Source organism: Pleurodeles waltl, chromosome 8 (genome assembly GCF_031143425.1).
Source record: "Pleurodeles waltl isolate 20211129_DDA chromosome 8, aPleWal1.hap1.20221129, whole genome shotgun sequence".
NCBI lineage: Eukaryota > Metazoa > Chordata > Amphibia > Caudata > Salamandridae > Pleurodeles > Pleurodeles waltl.
This window is the reverse complement of record NC_090447.1, coordinates 1,211,714,864-1,211,730,959: the sequence shown is the minus strand read 5'-3', so window position 1 is coordinate 1,211,730,959 and position 16,096 is coordinate 1,211,714,864. Positions and strand designations below refer to the sequence as shown.

Genomic DNA, 16,096 nt, shown 5'->3' with positions numbered 1-16,096 from the left:
ATGAATCTGATTTTTGGAGGTTACATCTGGCTGAGCCCACCCACTGGTGTGGCTAAAAATCATAAACACACCCCTCTCCTGCCCTCTCCTAATCTAATCAAGGGGGCACCTAATTGTCTGGGGTTGTAGGATGTGGGGGTGTTGCTGGGTGCTGCAAATGTCCTTCTCTGCCTTTGAAGACCAGTTTGGCAGCCCTCCCCCTTCCTGCCTCACCATCTGCTGAGGGGAGATTCTCTCCCCCAAGCACATTCCTTTGTGTGAAGCCTGGCCACTTCACACCTCATCAAGGCAGCCTGGCAGAAGCTGCTGCAGGCTGGCCAATCAGAGCACAGCAGCAAAAACAATGCAGAGCTGAAATTGGCAACTTTTTAGGTAAAGTCTAAACTTTTTACCTGGACAAGTTATATTAAATCCAACAACTGGAAGTTGTGGGATTTATTACAACAATCAATTTGATACCAAATTCTTGGTATGTAACATTTAAGGAGACTTTAAAATTTAAAATAAAGTCTGCCCATTCTAGCCTATGAAGGCCATTTACTTCAATGAGGGAAAAACGAATTTGGCTGTTTTTACCTCACCAGGGCTTATAAATCTATTTTTATAAAGTCCCTGCTTATAGTTACATGGCACCCAGCCCTAGGGGCACATAGGGCACACCTTAGGGGTGACTTATATGTAAAAATAAGGTAGTTAAAGACTTTGGAAGTACCTTTAATTCCAAAGTCGAATTAGCATATAACTTTAATTTAAAAGCAGCCAGCAAGGGAGGCTTGCTTTTAAAATGACACTGGGCACCTCAGCAGTGCACCTAGGTGTGCACCACCTATGTTGTGGTCCCTAAACCTACATGCCCTACCATATACTAGGGACTTATAGATAGGTTAACTTAGCCAATTATAATTAGCCTAATTTGCATATTGATTTTACACAGAGCACAGGCCCTGGGACTGGTTAGCAGTACCCAGGGCACCATCAAAGTCAGGAAAACACCAGCAAAAATAGGAAAATGGCGGCAAAAAGTTATGGGGCCTCTGCAATCAGCCCTGTTTTCTCACAGCCACATTTTGCCTGATTATCTTTAGGGTGTGGAGAACAAGTAAGACACCATCCTGGTAAATAATATTAAGCTATCTGGTGAATTTAGTAACACTCAAATCGGCAATGTCGCCATGCTAGAAACCAGAGACTGTGGGAAACAGATGACAAAATACCAGCCTTCTTTTGGTATATTTCCACATCCAGGAACAGAACACTTTGAACCCCTTCAACTCAAAAAGTAACTGATAATCCATTGCTTCAAGCAATGCCTCATTGTTGGGTAATGTTGCTGGCTACCAGGCACCCACAAAAGAAAATCTTCTCAATCAGAAACACCCCCATGCTTTCCTATACCTTACAGATTTCACCTTTGTGGTTCTCTCCTCTTTTATGTATCCGTTTTGCAGTATCATCAGATTGTTCCCACATTTGTTATGCCCCTGTTTGTACAGCACTCAATAATGGCACCATAGGTCTTATGCTTCTAGTAGAACATTTCTTAGCAATGAACTTTTAGCTGTGTTAAAAATAATAGATTTCCCAATGTACATCAAAAGACTTGCAACAAATTACAGTATGTCATGGCACCAGATCTGCAGAGGCCACTATCTTTGCGTTCCTGGCTGAACGCCACCCACCATACTAAGGGCCTGGTTACAAGTGTGTAAGTTAATTCTGACTCATGCATAAACCCCTGTTTATGGCATGGTCAGAATTACAAGTTTGAAGATATTTAATGCATCTGAAAATTATTGGCTATATTTAATAACTCAACCTTTGTTCAATTTGGTCAGGTTTTACCTGACAAAATTCACGGGTGAAAAGCATATCGTATTTACCATATCATGTTGATTATGGTGTGTTCACACCAAAATCTGCATGTTATTCTCCACAAAGTCATAGCAGGTGTTATTTATCACACCTGATAAATAAATACCCCATGGTATTGTTATTTGCTATGTGCATTAAATAATACCAAAACTCAGAATCAAGTCCTAAGAAATTGCTTTGACTTCAGGGAATCACTGCAAGTAGTGACTCAATTGCAGGGAGTAAAGCTTTGTAGAGTGGGTCCCTACTCAGGATACTTTTTGTTTTTGCTTTTCAAGGATAAACTCTCAAAGCAAGACTTTGGGGGTCATTCTGACCCTGGCGGTCAACGACCGCGGGAGCACCGCCAACTGGCTGGCGGTGCTCCTAAGGGCATTCTGACCGCAGCGGTTTGGCCGCGGTCAGAAACGGAAAACCGGCGGTGTCCCGCCGGTTTTCCGCTGCCCTGAGGAATCCTCCATGGCGGCGCAGCTTGCTGCGCCGCCATGGGGGATTCCGACCCCCTCACCACCATCCTGTTCCTGGCGGTTTTGACCGCCAGGAACAGGATGGCGGTGAGGGGTGTCGTGGGGCCCCTGGGGACCCCTGCAGTGCCCATGCCAATGGCATGGGCACTGCAGGGGCCCCCGCCCATGCCAATGGCATGGGCACTGCAGGGGCCCCCGTAAGAGGGCCCCACAAAGATTTTCAGTGTCTGCCATGCAGACACTGAAAATCGCGACGGGTGCAACTGCACCCGTCGCACCCTTCCCACTCCGCCGGCTCCATTCGGAGCCGGCTTCCTCGTGGGAAGGGGTTTCCCGCTGGGCTGGTGGGCGGCCTTCTGGCGGTCGCCCGCCAGCCCAGCGGGAAACACAGAATAACCGCGGCGGTCTTCTGACCGCGTTGCGGTATTCTGTTGGGGGAACTTTGGCGGGCGGCCTCCGCCGCCCGTCAAAGTTGGAATCACCCCCTTTATTTTTTAGAAATAAAACAATGACCACACACAAGTTTCTCCCTTCACATGGGACCCATTAGATAATTGCCTAGCCTTGAACTGCCATACCTCCCCTGGCGAAGGACCAGGTAAACAAACATATTCTCATTTAGATAAACTAAACCTTTGATGGGTTAGATGTTTACATAGCCTTCTATTTGCAGCTACCCAAGGAAGCCTCATGAATATGAAACTAATCTGCAAATTATCTATGCTTATTTAATGTGAACAATAATTGAATTTCAAATGTTTTCTTGAAATAATCACAATTGATTTTTCAAGACTGAAGTGAAAGTATATACAAATAAATCAGTGCATACCATGGAGGTGATTAAGTGGTAACAGCTGCGACCCCCTAGACTGCCCCTTGTGACCTGTGGCACTACCTTTGTGACCCCTTTCTTCAGGGGTGGTAAAATCAGTGTGGGGGACACAGAAGCAACTCATCCTCATAGATGTTGGTTTGATCTACATATTCCTTGTTTTCTGTCGATATTTGTTATTACACTAATAGCAAATAATATCATATTCCAGCTAATTGCACTCTATTTTTATTACACTAATAGTGAATAATACAATTAGCTAGAATATGACGCTCCCTGGCAGTTGACGTGAGTAAAAAATGCTTCTAAATGTATGTTGTGTGCATGCTTGACGGTGAGTGTGTTTATGTGAGCATGTGTGTATGTGTGAATGTATGTGTATGTATAAGCAATAGTAAAGGTCAATGGGGGTGTGATGTTTCCACTACACCTAGCATTTTGGTGAATTGATGTCCATGATACATGCCTTCTTAGCTTTAAAACAAAAAGACCGTGAGGCACTTTTTCCACAAGCAAATTGCTCAGACCTTCGAACTTATTGCTGGAAGGAGGTCCACAATTTTCAAGAATAATATTGTTTATCAATTTAGAAATATCACTATATTATGACTCCTTAATAATCTCTCTGTGTTCTTGTACAGTCTTGGCCTCCCGAGGGGGTGATTTTCTTAATCATTGTTCATATTTTGTATGTATAGTTAATTTATTAAATATTTTCATATTTATAAGGTTTCCCTGGGTGGTCACAACTTGTAGGCAATTTAACACATTTTAAGTTGAGAAGTAGTTGTGTTATGGCCAAAGCTGCTGACTTTGGAACTTGGGATCCTGGTTTTAGTCCTGGCATCAGTTAAATATCCTGTGATTCTGGGCAAATCACTAAGGGACTGCTTACGAGTTTGGTGGTTCCAACACAGGACTGCCAAATCCACAGGGAAAACGTCAACGCCATGGCGGCGGCAAATCCCCCACCCTATTACAAGATTTCCGCCAGTCCGATCTGGCAGAACGGGGGAAACCCCACGGTCAGACCAGCGGAAACAGTGCTACAAGATAGCTCTTGGCTCCTTTAAAGGAGCTAAGTGCTATCTCATAGCGCAGAGGGGGCCGACAAGCACCCTCAGAATACGCACTGTCCATTGGTGCTGGGCAGGTGGGCCCCTGCACTGCCCATGCCATGGGCATGATCAGTGCCCCTGCACTGTCCATGCCACAGGCATGGGCAGTGCAGGGACCCCTCTCTAGCCCCCACCGCTTGTTCTCCACCAGCCTTTTCATGGTGGGGAAGCTGCCATGAAAAGGCTGGTGGAGAACAAGGTTGTAATCAGTAGAGCAGCGCTGAGTTCAGCGCTGAAGTGGTTGATTACAACCAGGACCGCTGTCAGCCTGTCGGGATCTTGGATTCTGGTAGAGATGGCGGTCTGTTGGCAGGTCCACAGCTGCAGTGGTCCAACTGTCACTGCGAGTCTGGTGATCTTGTGACCGCCAGACTCATAATCAGGCCGTAAATCTCCTCAGCCTAAAAAGAAAAAATTACTTTGTCTATGTAACTGGTGCTCATGTAAAGCACAACAATGCCCTTGGGCTGAGCTTGAGCTATAAAACTGCAATTTCTTTTTTTTTTTTAAACACAAATAAGGTTTTGAATTGTCCCCATGAAAGTACATTCGCTTGGGCCTCATTCAGTTCCCCCATCTTTCAGGAGCCACAGGGGTAACCCTACACATGCTGTTTTATGCCTTCTGTGGCATTCATATGCAGGGAAATCTAGTGACAGTTGCCCTACCATAAACTTTGCAGGATTTCGGCCACTATGACTTAATGGACCTGTGGAGGTCGGGCCATCAGGGCAATGATTACAATCAGAAACCGAGCTGCCTCAAACTCTAAACAGAGGAGGGAAACCAAGAGCTTCTTAAGGCAGGAGCACCACTGATTTACAGAGGCCTTTCCATTCCACCCACTTTTTATGGAATATATTTTTAAAGGACCATGTACACCTTCTCTGATTAGATGCATCAAAGATGTTTTTGATCCATTTCCTAAGGCTGTTCTCAGAAATATACATACTCTACTTGGTTGACCTGATCAACTCCACAGAAGAAAAAATAGAAAACAAAGTATTTATAGCATACAGTCAACATTAATAATCGTGCTTCCTGTGTTTTGTGTAGAGACACAAGTGCCATGATTCTCATTCTCACCAGTTGTTTTGAATATAATATTCCATAGAAGCACTTGTGACCCTTTATTAAAATCATTCTCCCTTGTGGTGATGCATGCCTGGTATAAAATTGCCATGCAATAACCAACATATGTCTAATATCAGATTTAATTCAAACTGAGAGTAATTTCATTTCAAAGTATTTGCACTGCACATTCTCTATGGCAACAGCAGTGATATGAAAAGTCATAAAAAATAAGAACCTTGAAGTCATCACTCTTTTCACAGATTGATATGTTTTGTAGGTGTTTGTAAAGAACAATTTATTCGCTCTTTCATCACTCACTCACTTAAATTGATCAAACCTAATTATTATCTGCCTATGTACAACTATGTTTTTTATATTGCCTCCTGCACTATTAGAAATGTTCATAATCAAGGAGAAAATGAGGACATCATTTCATAAAAGTGTAGATAGAAACAAAAAATATCGCACAGTTTTTTATATAAATGGTATCACAGGGAGTTAAGTCAGACATGTTGATCCTGCCATCAGAGAAATTACCTAATAAAATGTATACATTAATTATATATCAAGGTGAAAAACAATCACAATAAATATCATAACGAAACAAATATAAATACTGACAAATTGGAACAATAATATGTTCCCCTGTTTTCCCAGATACAGCGTCAAATAAATATAGATTCCAAAATAGTGGCTCATTATGAGCTTGGTGGTGGGATGAGCCAACCACCAATCTCACGGGGATGAAGTAGCCATAAAGCCAGCTGCCTCACCCCCATCATATTGCAATGTTCCTACCGGGATGACCAGCAAGAACATCATACTACGAGGTTCCCACTGGTCAGCTGAGCAGGAACAGTACTATGGTTTTGGCCTAGGTTCCCTTAAGGGAGCCTAGGCCAATGCCGTAGCACACCAGTACCCTCAGAATGCACACTTGTCTGCAAGACAGACAGTGCGCATAACAAGGGTGCCAGGCAGGGGTGCCCCTGGGATGCACATGACATGGTCATGGGCAGCACAGGGGCCCCCTGTCGCCCTGTGCACTGTGTCACCACCAGCCTTTTCATGGCAGGGTCCCTGCCATGAAAATGCTGACAGAAGCTGGTCTTATGATCAGCGTGGTGGCACTGAACTCAGTGCCTCCGTGGCTGACCACAACTGCCCTCAGCCCGTCAAGAACCATGTTCCTGGTGGAGATGGTGATCCCCTGTTAGTCAGACTGCCAGTGTCATAATGTGGAAGTCGGACCGCCTAGTGTGCGGTGGTCCGACCGCCACCATGGCTTTGGTGGTCCTATGACTACCAATGTCATAATGAGACCCATAATTGTGATGAACATTCGGACTAAAGGTGCTCTACCAGGGGAAATGTGGTAACAAAGATGCCTTATTATATGCATGGTGTCAAAGAAAGGCTAACTAACTCTGCAATATCCCTCAAATTAGGATTTCTCATTTTAAGTGATTTGCTATAAGTTGCTTCTGCTTGTAATTATCCCCCAGTGAGGCCTTTCACAACAAAGAAATATTAAAAGGTTTCCTACCACATCAAGTAGGAGTGAATATTTAGATAATATCTGCTTTCTATGTTTAAAGGCACAGTCAGACCAAATATTATTGCACATATATTATCCAAAATGTATTATCAAAAGAAATGTTTGTGTTGGGGTTCACTTGCTCACACATAGCTTATAATTATGAACATTTCTTCCAAATTCATATACTATTGATTTTTGTACATTTGAGCAATTAAATTCCATGTTTAGTCAGTTTTAACAGCACTTCATGCCAATATCTTCATTGCTGACACATTTGCAAAACAATTTCTTATGGTCAAGATTAGGACAAGGTTAGACAAACTTGTGAAACACAGGTTAATAGTATCCAGAAGTGTCAAATTTCAATATAAAGACTTAAACAGACATACTTCAATTGTTCAAAGACACAAGTAACAAAGTCCATCTGAAGTGCAAAAAAGGATCCAAAAAGCAATAAATCACCAGCAATTATGAATGTTAATCCCCCATAAACACCTATACTACATTACCAAGCAGCACGCCCACAGACCTCACACAGTAGTGGGCAGTGATTCACAGAGACTGCTAATTCTACCATCGAATAGACTAAAATTGAAGATGACATACAAATGCCAAAATTCAACCAAGGATTTTAGTGCTCTTCTAAAACAGTGGTGGTAGTGATGGCAATGCAGAGGTTCCTTAGTGCTGCTACAGAAAAAGTATACAATGCTTTCAAACACCCTTTCTCTCGTTCCCTCCTTTTCTTGTCTCATGCTGACATGCATTTCTGACAATCAAGAACCCAAACTCCAAGGAAGATATGAGTGCCAATGCACCCTTAGGAAAGCACTCAAGACCATGCTAGCATACACTGAGCACAGGGCATAGATAGTAAATGTACAAAATAGTTTAGACATATTCATAAATACTGAAATATGCTCACTTAATCTTTCACACCCATCTTTCTTCCACACTGAGCCATGGTGCATATAAGGGCACATGGAACATCACCAAATGGCCATACTATAAAAAGAACCAGAAATATAGCAGGCAATCACAACTCTTAGAATTAGTTATTATGAGTTCAATAGAAAGCAGAAAAAGGATAGGTGGCTTGCTAAAGGTAATCTCAGCAACTGGAAATTATACTGAGCCACGATCTATTGTTTATTTCCCCACCATGACACCCTATAGAGGATCCAGCTGTATTCAAATAAGTCATTCTGTACTGTGGTGTACTGGTTTGGATGGCACTCAGCCATGTTGAATAGATGAAGCTAACATTATCTGTGACACATAATGTAAATGTGCTGCAAGATGAGGCAGTCCACAAAACTGAGACACTCATCTACTTCCAATTTCATCCTCTTGTGGGGTTTAAATAAAACCTGTGCCTGGTATACCCAACTGAAGGGGAGCTAAGTGAAACAAAGTTAGACCCAACTTAGTCAATAACTATGTACCACGGAAGCAGTTTAGCACGCCTTGCTCAATGAGGGACATCATCAATATAGGAACCCGTCAACATTAAAACATGGTTAATCAATACTGTTTCTTGACTCAATTGATGCCTTACTATCTAACCAACTACATTTAGTTACAATTAAGGTGTAGTAAGAGATCATATTCTGTATTCCTTATATTCAAACCTTCCCTTGGCAAGGTTAATGTTCATCTTTTGAAAGTCTTGTGTGCAAATCACGAGGTCAACTGCAGAGAGCACCTCTTTTTTAATCCACTAATGATATTGAAAGAAGAGGATGCTCTGGGCATCCCTAATTTGCCTGGCCAAGGTTTCAATATATAAAGTGAACAACAGAGGAGAAAGTGAAAACCCTTGTTGTGTACCTTTTCCAATCCTAAACTGTGGAGAAAGATTATGATTCGCACTACCCTTGAAACTGGAGCCTGGTAAATGGTGTTACCTACTTTGAGGAACTTATTGTCTAGGCCATTATGTGACAAAACTGCATATAGAACAACCCACCCATAACCCTCTACAGTCTCTGATATACTTGTGCAAATCTTATTATAATTGCTATAAGCAAAGAGATCGGACTGTATGATTCACCGTTTTTTGGTTCCTTCTTTGGCTTTAGAATGGTTGTAATGCTAGCAACATTCCATGAAGCAGGGGCTGGAAAGTCACCCACAAAAATGGAGTACACTAAATTACATAAAAAGGGAGCTAATTCTTCCTTTGTAACCTTATTGAGCTCATTGGGACATGAAGTCCTCCTTTTTTTTCAATCCACCTAATGTCTTGAGAATCTCTACCTCACTGAACTGCAGATTAAGGGACTGCTGTGAATCTTGCTCAGATACTGGAAAATCCACTTTGTTGAACCATTCTTTTATAAGAACCTCCGATATTGTAGTCTCCTTGGTTTATAGAGTCTGGTATGAATTGCAAAAAGCCTTCTGGATGTCAAAGTCTTCGAGGCAACGTTTGTTAGTTTCTTTGTCCAGTATATCCCTGGTAATGTTCCTATCTTTATCTTTTCTAATCTTCCATGCCAGCAATTTCCCATAACCCTCACCATGTTCATAATAGGCTAACTTACTGGCTTACCACTTCTTCTGAATAAACCATTCCCGAAATTCTGATAGGGAACATTTAAGGTCCTTGATGTGATTTTGTAGAGGAGCCTGACTGGCGAAGTCCTTAGAATTATCTAAGGCTTTATAAGCTTCAGCTATATTGTGCTGTAGCACCTTTTGCATGTTACTCTTCCCTTTCCTTCTAAATGAGGCAAGACTAATCAGCCTCCTGTAAATTAAGGACTTATATGTATCCCATACAACATGAATAGAGATGGACCTATATTATTCTCAAAGAACTGAGAAAAGATTGATTTATAGTGTGTTCATTAAATAAATCTTGGTTTTTAGGCCTGGTCCTTCAAACAGCACAAGCTGTCTAGTTGCAAAGATCTATTGTAGGCTTAAAAGGAATTTACAGTAGGCCTATAACATACCCATTGCTCATCATTGTTTGGCTTTATGTCACTTCTTAGAAATGGAGTCTTTCGTTGGCAGTCAGGTTAGCCCCTGTCCAAGCAAGGACCCTCACCCTAGTCAGGGCAAAGGAGAAACACACCTGGTTAACCCCCACTCATCCCCTAGGTAGCTTGGCATGAGCAGGCAGGCTTAACTCAGAAGCGATGTGTAAAGTATTTGTACCAACACACACAGTAATACAGTGAAAACACTACAATGTGGACACCACACCAGTTTAGAAAAATAGGCAATATTTATCTAAATTAAACAAGACCGAAATGGCAACAATCCAACATACACAAGTCAAGATATGAATTTTCAAAAGAATAATCGTCTTACTCCATAGAAAACAATGGAAACAATGATTTTGCACAAAGTATGGGGTTAATGTAAAAAATAAAGCCACACGGGCGAGCATAAGTCAGAAATGGCAGCGATGCATCGATTCCTCCCTTGCAAGGGATGCCATGCATTGTTTCTTCCCTGGCTGGATCAGCAATGCATCATTTATCTCCCTCGAAAGAGAGCGATGTGTCGATTTTGGAAAGGGTATCCCGAATCCACACAGAGTCGGGTCAACTTTAATGCCCAGGGACGATGTGTTGAAAATCCAGTTGCACTGCGTTAGAAAAACGCACTACGTGGGGTTTGCGTCGTTATAATCAGCCGCAAGTGAGTGTTGCACGTCATTTCTCCAGCTGCGATGCATTGTTCTCCCAGCCGCGTTGCAGATGGTTAGACGAAAATTTCCCCGCACTGTGTTCTGTGCTTGGATTTTCAGCTCTTGTTCTGCCAACTTCACCTTTCATGGGCCCAGGTACTTGGCAGGGCAGGAGTTTCAGCAAGAGTACAGGTGATTGCAGAGGAAGTATATGATGGCCCTGAGACTTCAAACCAGGAGGCAAACTCAGGTCAAGGCCTTGGAGATTCTTCACAAGCAGGAATATACCACAAAGTCCAGTCTTTGTCCCCTTTCACAGGCAGAAGCAGCAGCTGCAGGATAACCCAACAAAACACAGTCACAGGCAGGGGCAGCACTCCTTCTCAGCTCTTCAGTTGTTTTCCTTGGCAGAGGTTCCTCTTGGTCCCAGAAGTGATTTAATTTTCAGGGGTTTTGGGTCTAATACTTATACCCCTTTCTGCCTTTGAAGTAGGCTGTTTGTTACAAGATCCTGCCTTGCCCAGGCGAGGCCCCAGACACACACCAGGGGGGTTGGAGAGTGCATTATGAGAGGGCAGGCACTGTCCTTTGACCACCCTCCCTCATCTCTACCAGAGATGTCTAATTAGAATATGCAGGCTACACCCCAACTCCCTTTGTCTCACTGCCTAAAGGGGATTTACAAAAAGCCCAACTGTCAAACTGACCCAGACAGTGAATCCACAAACAGGCAGAGTCACAGAATGGTTTAAGCAAGAAAATGCCTACTTTCTAAAAGTGGCATTTTCAAACTAACAATCTAAAACCAACTTCACTAAAAGATGTATTTTTAAATTGTGAGTTCAGATACCCCAAACTCCATATTTCTATCTGATCTCAAAGGGAATCTGCACTTTAATAATCTTTAAAGGCACCCCCCCCCATGTTAACCTAAGAGAGAGATAGGCCTTGCAACAGTGAAGACTGAATTTAGTAGTATTTCACTGTTAGGACATGTAACACACATCAGTGCATGTCTCACCTTTAACATACACTGCACCCTGCCAATGGGGTTACCTAGGGCCTACCTTAGGGGTGCCTTACATGTATGAAAAGAGAAGGTTTAGGTCTGGCAAATGGGTACCCTTGGCACCTCGAATTGGCAATTTAAAACTGTACACACAGACACCGCAGTGGCAGGTCTGAGCCACATTTACAGGGCTATTAAAGTGGGTGGCACAACCAGTGCTGCAGACCCAATAGTAGCATTTGATTTACAAGCCCTGGGCACCTCTAGTGCACTCTACTAAGGACTTACTATTAAATCAAATATGTCAATCATGGATAGCCAATTACACATACATTTTACATAGCAGCACTTGCACTGTAGCACTTGTTAGCAGTGATAAAGTGCCCAGAGTATCAAAAACAGCAAAAACAGAGTCCAGCACACATCAACAACCTGGAAAGCAGAGGCAAAAAGTTAGGGAAGACCACACCAAGGATGCCAAGTCTAACAACTCTCATTTGATTGCTTCTTACTCAATGGTTTGCCTCCTTTTTGCATTTGTTTCTCCCTTGGATCACAGCCTGTATATCATCCTTTTGATTGGTTGACACCTATCCTTCTGCTGCTCATTGTTATTATTGAATTCTCTTTTTTTTTAATTTTGGTTATGTAGCCTACAAAGAGTTTGTGGGTTCTAGTTCTCTCCAATTTATGTTTTTGCCCTGCCAAATATTCACACCCTCTGTTACTCTCCTCCTTGTATGATGTTTTCCCCTTCTTACTCCCCCCATTTCTTTTTTATTTTAGTTTTTTTGCCTCCGTTGCCCTCCACAGGCCTTTTTTATGTGCATATTAACTTTTTTGGGAGGGCACAACAGCAAATTTCTGATGCCCACTCCACGTTAAAAAAATACCTTTCTTAGTAGTTATATTTCATGTTTTTATTTTGTATTTACTGGTTTATAACAATAAAAATGGTTTCAGTGTAATTTCGTAGGTCAATGTAAGCATGCTGGCACTAGTCTGACGCTGCATACATACGTCATCACTATATGTGTGCCTAAGAAACGATGCATCATTGCACCTTTTTATTTTATTTTATACGATGCTGTCCTTCGTCGGTAGTCTATGTTTTTTTTGTCGATGCAGCGCAGCATCTGTAACTAGTGTTGGTTACGTCGATAAGTCTAAAAGACAAGACCTGTTGGCTTTGTCAATGTTTGCTAATACAGATTTTATTCAAAATGCCTAGAACGTTTGTCCTTTTCTCCAGAATGAAACTCTAAATAGAAGCTTTATATTTGGCACATCAGAAAAAGTGGGCTTTGATCTAAGACAACTTGAATGTGCATTAGTTAATGTTCAGGCTGCAGATTCAGTGCAAGGCATAACACGTCCCTTGCCAAGAACTACAACCCTTAATATGCATGGGTTATCATGTTCTGTGCAGCGTGCTGTGTACTTCCTAAGGGCTTCTCCCTGGGGAGTTGAGATTGCTGCAATTGTAATGGCAACAAATCAAAACACAGCCAAACTATGCGTTGCTACGAAGAATAAAACGGTAAAGGAAAGTAGAAACCTTTCGAGGGGCCTGCCCCTACTGGTGAGAGGAATTAAAAATCGCTACTATGAATTATGAGTTGGTGCATGTTAAGTAATTTCCTCTGCACAGTTGCTTACAGTGAATTTACATTCTTAAAGTTTGATTTAAGTAATAATATTCCTTAAACCAATGACTCGTCGAAATGTGCCCTTTATTGTAGAAAATGAGAAAAAGTGTATTAACCTTCACAAGGTTAATCCAGACAAGAGATATATTTCCAATAAACATTCAGAATGTTACCTGTCAGCCAGTCAATTTGCACCATTCACACTTGGTAATGTGATTCTAGAAAATTGACATCAGACACTAATCAAATGGGGTGCATTTTCCCTGACCTTTCTGCCCAGTGACTTATTCAGCTACATTGATTAGACCGCTGAAGGAGATACGAGTAATGTTTTCTCATAGCCACTATACCCAGGGAGGAGGGAAGAGATAGAAAGACATACCAAGGCTCATGAGCCGAGGTGAAAAACATACTAAGCACATCGCAGAATTAATACATGAGTATGAAAAAGCCTATGGGAAGGCCCAGTAGAAAACAGGGATTTTTTTTACTTGAGGTTGGCAATGTCCATCAAAAGATACACATTCTTGGACCCCAAAGAAATAAAGGGAAAATGTGATTAAGAACAGAAGGTCATCTTGCAAATAAAATATTTCACAATTTCTGCCACGGGAATGCTGTAGGGCAGTGGCCACTTGAATGGACCAATATGTGTTATGTGTGGCTAGGTAGGGGGCATCTGACCATTAGAAAAGTCCACGAATAGCTTCCTTCTGGACCTGCCTTCCCACTGCCTTCAAGCACAATACTGTGTCTAAATTTTGGTTGAACTGTAGAACAATGTTAAAGTGTGCCATCGATAAGGGAAATAGTTGATGAGCATTCTGACCTAGATCAGAGAAGGGAGATCAAGGATTCATGCTCTCCAATTATGCACACAGGCCACAAATCACTCTAATAAATCCTTAACCTAAACCCCACCATGTAACTAAGTGAGAAGGTAAAGGTACAGTTTCTAGTACTACATCTAACCAAGAATAATTTGTATTTTCTAAAAGGGACATCAGGCCACACAGAGACCCTGTGTTGTCCGAACCCAACTTCCCTTTTACAAAACTCACCTGTCATGAACTAGCCAATTAAGTAAGAAACTGCTCAATACTGCAATATAACTTTTGAATTAAGGTTTTGGTTTACACTCAATGTTAGGCAATGAAATTGGTGATAGATATTGGCAGAAAAAGGAGCCACAGAGGTTAGAATACTAATGACCTCTGAAAATGTTTTGCTACATTTCCTGTTATTACCTTCTGTTGGGATGGAAAAGTACTCTGTCTGGTTAAAGATGTGTGGGCCTGCCCTGAGTGCCCAACTCTACTGCTGTTTGGATCTCTAATCCAAATTTTTTGTCATAGGCGAACACGGATCATGCATGAGTGCCATAACATAGGCCTCTCTCATAAATTGTGGTCTTGTTGGGCAATGAGGGGTGCTAAAAGTGCTACCCTCATAGTGGTGAAAGGCTACTGTATTCACCAAGAGCTAAGCAGCACAAGCATGGTGGTGGCAGCATACTGTGTAGTGATCAGTAGCAGTAAACAGATCCCTTTTCACCCTGTGTCACTGGAGTGAAGTCCTACAGGCTCACTCACCTGTGTGCTTACTTCACCCATGGCCTACATCACGTAGATGTGGAGTGCGGTGCAGTGCAGGAATAGTGACTACACATAATATATATGTGTGCCTGCAAGGGTATAATAGAGAGATAGGGCAATACCATGTGGGATGTGCTGAGTGTACATATGCCTGCAAGGAATACATGATGTGACAATTGTAGTGCTGTGCAGTGTGTGAGCAATGAAAGCATATGCTGGGTATATGTGTGTTTGTGTGAAGTGTTATACATGAAGAGTGAAGGGGTGTGCAGAGTGCACATAGCGAGTGTGTGTGCTGGCAGAGTGTGTGTTTGTAAATAGCACACTCTGCTGCAATACAGAAAGGCTACAGTACTGAGCAGTGTGTGCAGACTGAATGTGTGTGCTGAATGCTTGTGTGGCTGTAGCGGCACAGTGCATAAGTGTACTGGGAAAGTACAATGAGTGCAAGAAAGCCTGCAATGGTACATTACATGGAAGACTGGGTTTCAGCCCTGTCTAATGAAGACATGAAGAGGAGAGAAATCCCCCTCAGATAGATTTGTGTATTGCTGCATTCCTGTATGTTGGGTGGGACACCCTGGAGGAAGGGACCCTCCCTTTATACTTCAAATGGTTGCTCTTTGGTTCAGTGACAGATCACAAGGAAGGGGTCTGGTTACATTTCAGGAAAGGAAATGGAGCTGATAAGTGATCTGCAAGTAGGGCTGGGAGCCTGGGATGAACCTATTGAAGCATATATCACTGTGGCTGCCATCCAGGTGTGAACTACGGTCACTCCCATGAACTGTGTTGTGGGTTAATCAGCTTTTGAGTCTTGCCTGCTAAAACAATCATCTTTTCAAGGGGGAAGCAGAAAAGGAGAAGTGCACACATCAAAAGATGCATAACTGCAAGATTAAACTTCAAAGACTCAGACCCTAAATCACTTTTTGATGTCTGGCAATGGACCATAAGAAGGGGAGGTTGAGACCTCAATATTTATCACCTGCCAAGCAGCCAGACAGGCTTTGTGAGGAGGGGAAGCTCTGTAAAACTTCTGTTTGTGATCAGGACTGGGGGAAAAGGCATTCTAGTCTCCCTGCGTGGTGAAGGGACACCACCCAGGAAACCAATATCACCTGCCCTGGAGCACCATCACCTGCTTGCTTGCCAAGACCAGTGTGTCCTGTGAGAAGAGGAGAGCATTGGAGGGTGCGAGCCCAGTGGGGAGCCTTGCTGAGAGGACTCCCTGAGAGAGTTGTGAGGGAAAGCTGTGCAAAGATTGGGTCATTGTACCAGTGCTGTGTCAGCTCAG

At 42.6% G+C, this 16,096-nt stretch overlaps 1 protein-coding gene across 7 annotated transcripts in view; it reads right to left on the bottom strand.

Annotated features, from left to right (window-relative positions):
- The window catches only part of POSTN (periostin), a 197,551-nt gene that overhangs the window by 160,331 nt on the left and 21,124 nt on the right, over positions 1–16,096 (bottom strand). The window lies entirely within an intron of this gene.